Source organism: Muntiacus reevesi, chromosome 5 (assembly GCF_963930625.1).
Source record: "Muntiacus reevesi chromosome 5, mMunRee1.1, whole genome shotgun sequence".
Classification (NCBI taxonomy): domain Eukaryota; kingdom Metazoa; phylum Chordata; class Mammalia; order Artiodactyla; family Cervidae; genus Muntiacus; species Muntiacus reevesi.
In genome coordinates, this window is record NC_089253.1 from 26,329,969 (window position 1) to 26,335,079 (window position 5,111).

General features: G+C 43.0%; 1 pseudogene; it reads left to right on the forward strand.

Moving 5' to 3' along the window:
* Window positions 1-901, forward strand: LOC136169240 (putative olfactory receptor 8G3; annotated as a pseudogene).
* The last annotated feature ends 4,210 nt before the right edge of the window (window positions 902-5,111 follow it).

Here is a 5,111-nt window from a genome sequence, read left to right on the forward strand (position 1 = left end):
ATGGACTCTGGAAATCACTCCTCACTGACTGAGTTCATCCTCACTGGGCTCACAGAACAACCACAATTCTAGTTGCCCTTTTTTCCTTCTCTTCCTAAGAATCTATGTGGTCACTGTGGTGGGGAACCAGGGGATGATCATTCTGATTGGGGTCAGTTCTCACCTGCACACCCCCATGTACTATTTCCTCAGCAATTTGTCCTTTATTGATTTCTGTCAGTCCACTGTCATTATCCCCAAAATGCTGGTGAACTTAGTGACAGAGAAAAATATAATCTCCTACCCTGAATGCATGACTCAGCTCTATTTCTTTCTTCTTTTTATTATTGCAGAGAGTTATGTGTTGACTGAAATGGCATATGACCACTATGTTGCCATCTGTAACCCCTTGCTTTATAATGCCATCATGTCTTATTATAGGTGCTTCCAGCTCACAGCAGCAGTTTACATCTTGTGAATCATTCAATTGACATTCCATACTTGCCTTATGCTGGGACTCTATTTCTTCAAGGTCAATGTGATTGACTATTATTTCTGTGATGTTTTTCTACTTGTTCTAGCATCTATTTCAACCAGTTATTGGCTCTATCCTGATTCCTGCCTTAACTACTCTTACCTCCTACATCTTCATCCTCTACAAAATCTTCCACATACACTCCATGGAGGGCAGGTCCAAATCTTGCACTTGCAGTTTCCATATCTCAGCTGTTGCTGTTTTCTATGGATCTGCAGGATTCATGTACCTGCAGCCATCATCTGTGAGCCCCATGTAACAAAGAAAAGTATCCTCTGTTTTTATACCTGCACCGTGCCCATGATGAATCCTGTGATCTACAGTTTGTGGAATAAGGATATCAAATTGACCCTGAGGAAAATTCTGGACAGTGGAAAATGTAGATGAATAGACTCAATGTCATGGTGTCATATCAGAGTTAAATGTTTGCTGAGATACATAATGTTTCAGTTTTACTGTTCAAATTTTTGGAAATTTCGGATCATTTTCTCATACAATACATTTCCCAAGTTGCTTCCAGGCTAATTCCTTTGAGTTTGTGTTATATTAACTATGTATGGAGAAATATCAAGAATAAAGTCAAAGACCTTGAGAATTAAAGAAGCTCCAGTGAGGTACAAAAAAATAGAAGCAACAAGAATAACTATAATGATCATCATAAAATAATAGCATATTATTATTGAGATAGTATAAAATATCAAACACTGTGCCCAGCACTTTATATTAGATAACTTTTATATTTATGGTATTCTTTCAAGACAAGCCTTTGTATTGTTTTCATTGGAAAGATGAAAAATTGAAGCTAGTTTACATAGAGGAAATTCACACAGTCCCAAACCTAATAAAGACAGAGGCTCGAATGTCTGACTTCAGAAACTGTGATTTTAGTCAAAGATATATATTGCCCCAGGTAATTGTGTGTAAGTGTAAGGCCTTTCCAGTAATTTTCTTCTACACATTAAGCTTCTACCTTTCCTGTGAGATTCTATTGCTTTCCGTTAGATATCTCCAATGCTATTTTCACTTTTATTTCATTTGATATAATGAAAATAAAAATATTTCAAACCTGTATTGATCAAACAAAAAGACTAAATGGGAGAACAAGATGGTGGAGGAGTAGGTGGATGTAGAGTACATTTCTCTCCACGTATGCAAGAGGAATACACCTTCAGACATCGAAGTGCATGCAGAACACCATCTGAGAGTGAACAGGAGGTCCTGACCAGAGGAAAAGAATATATAGAATCAAGAAAAACTCGGTAGGATGAAGGAACTAGGGGGAAAAACAGGAGTGTTAGTAGGACTGGACCTGCCCTTGTGGGTGGGGGAACTGAAGCTGGGGTCTGATCCCCACTTTGGGGCAATTGTCTGAGTCAGAGGAAAAACATTTAAAGCAGAGAGGGAAACAACCGATCTGTGGCAGCCTAAATAGAATAAGAATCAGACAGTCCTTGCTGGACACATACATACATTCATGCTCCAGACAGGGACACAGGTCCCTGGAAGGCGCAGTGGCTGGGAGGTGAAATTTAAGGATTGTGGAACAACCCAAGGGTGAGGGCTGCTCTTGACTGTGGAGAGACTGATCGAGGGGATGTGAGGGGGGAGATTGTGGTGGGAAATGCATGTGGAGGAGAGCTGGACAGCCATGGAAGCAAAGTGAAACTGAATCACACGTAGGGGGTGGAGCCATCACCATAGCCTCTTTCTCCCTATAGGCCAGCATCCGCAGCTGAACAATAGCGAGACTGGCCCATCAAATGCCTGACGCACTGAACTAGAGAGCAGAACACTCCCAAGGTGCTCCTTTAAGTAACCGATGAGAGTAGTGCTCCTCCCAGGGCGCCCCTTTAAGTGCCTGACGTGCTGATCTACAGCGTAGGACCCCAGTCAGGAGGCCCCTCTGAGTGCCTGACACACGGAACAACAGAGAAGGAATCCAGGGAAGGGAGCTCTCTAAGAACCTGCATCGGCGGAGCTATGGAGAAAGACTGGCTAAAGAGGCCTTTTGATCGCCAGCTACAAGAGGGTGGAAAAAAGACTCTGATAGGGCCTTAACTCCTGCAATGGAGGCAGAGCATGTCCCTGCAAACTTGGCACTGCCAGGGTCCCTGCAAGCCAAGCAGCTGTGCCACCTTCACGTTCAAATCTCAATGGGACAGAGCTGCTGCAGGCCAAAAAGTCTCATCTATGTGCACAGGGTCGCTTCGGCAGTGTCCAACTCCTTGCGACCCTGTAGACTGTGGCCTGCCAGGCTTCTCTGGCAAGGAGGGGGGTTCTCCAGGTAAGAATACTGGAGTGTATTGGCCAATATTGGTTGCCATATCCTTCTAGAGCACTAAATTTCCTGCTGCCCTAGCCACCGACTCCGCTGAGTACCTGGTGCTGTCATAACCCCTGTGACCAAAGAGCTGCACTACCTCCATATCAGGCCCTCACAGGGGCAAGCCCACATCCTACAGGGCAGACTCAGGAGCAAACCTGGGAGATCGACCCCCTTGCAGAGGTGGAAATAAAACCACAATTGAAAGCCAGGGGGCAGTGTGGCTAAGGAAGATGATCCCACACCTTCCCACCAGCTGTACAACCTGCAGATTAAACCTACACTATCAACTAAGGAAACTCTGTGTCTATGGAATATACAAAAGGTCATTGAGAGCTCCCACAAAAGAAAGTGCACTAGTTCTGATAACTGTGGATACTGGAGACAAGAACACACAGGATTAGGACCAGTTTAGAAGCTGAGCTGACCCCAAAGAAGGTCCAAAGATCAGAACATTGTCAGAGGGCATTCTAGGGAGGTGAGGTGGACTGTGATTCCCAGTGAGGCAAAAGACTCTTAACAGCAGTGACTCAACAAAAACATTTACTATTCTTATGTTTTGACTTGTTCTGTAGATTGTTTTGAATTCCTCCCCCCACCCCATTTTCTCCTCTTGTGTTCAGTTCAGTTCAGATCAGTCACTCAGTCATGTCGACTCTTGGCTGCTCCATGGACTGCAGCACGCCAGGCCTCCCTGTCCATCACCAACTCCCAGAGTTTACTCAAACTCATGTTCATTGAGTCAGTGATGCCATCCAATCCTCTAATCCTTTGTCATTCCCTTCTCCACCTGCCTTCAATCTTTCCCAGCATCAGGGTCTTTTCCAATGAGTCAGTTCATCGCATCAGGTGGCCAACGTATTGGGGTTTCAGCTTCAACATCTGTCCTTCCAATAAATATTCAGGACTGATTTCCTTTAGGATGGACTGATTGGATCTCCTTGAAGCCCAAGAGACTCTCAAGAGTCTTCTCCAAACCACAGTTCTAAAGCATCAATTCTTTGGTCCTCAGCTTTTTTATACTCCAAATCTCACATCCATCCATAACTACTGGAAAAAACATAGCCTTGACTAAAAGACTTTTGTTGGCAAAGTAATGTCTCTGTTTTTAAATATCTTGTATAGGTTGGTCATAACTTTTCTTCCAAAGAGCATGTGTCTTTTATTTTCATGGCTGCAGTCACCATATGGAGTGATTTTGGAGCTCAAAAAGATAAAGTCTGTCACTGTTTCCCCATCTATTTGCCATGAAATGATGGGACGAGATGCCATGATCTTAGTTTTCTGAATGTTGGGCTTTAAGCCAACCCTTTCACTCTCTTTTTTCATCATCAAGAGGCGCTTTAGTTCTTCTTTGCTTTCTGCCATAAGGGTGCTGTCATCTGTGTATCTGAGGTTATTGATATTTCTCCCAGAAATATTGACTCCAGCTTGTGCTTCATGCAGCCCAGGATTTCTCGTGATGTACTCTGCATGTAAGTTAAATAAGCAGGATGACAATATACAGACTTGATGTACTCCTTTCCCTATTTGAACCAGTCAGTTGTTCCATGTGCAGTTTTAACTGTTGCTTCCTGACCTGCATACAGGTTTCTCAAGAGGCAGGTCAGGTGGTCTGGTTTTCCCATCTCTTTAAGAATTTTCCACATTTTGTTGTGATTCACACAGTAAAAGGCTTTGGCATAGTCATTAAAGGCGAAGTAGATATTTTTCTGGAACTCTCTTGCTTTTTTTGATAATACAGCAGATGTTGGCAATTTGATCTCTGTTTCCTCTACCTTTTCTAAATCCAGCTGAACATCTGGAAGTTCGTGGTTCACATACTGTTGAAGCCTGGCTTGGAGAATTTTGAATGTTACTTTACTATCATGTGAGATGAGTGCAATTGTGTGGTAGTTTGAGCATTCTTTGGAATTGCCTTTCTTTGGGATTGGAATGAAAGCTTTTTCCAGTCCTGTGGTCACTGCTGAGTTTTCCAAATTCGTTGTCATATTGAGTGCAGAACTTTCACAGCACCATCTTTTAGGATTTGAAATAATTCAACTGGATTTCCACTACCTCCACTAGCTTTGTTCGTAGTGATGCTACCTAAGGCACACTTGACTCTGCATTCCAGGATGTCTGGCTCTAGGTGAGTGATCACACCATCATTGTTATCTGGGTCATGAAAATCTTTTTGAATAGTTCTTCTGCATATTCTTGCCATCTCTTCTTAATAGTCTCTGCTTCTGTTAGGTCCATACATTTTCTGTCCTTTATTGTGCCCATCTTTGC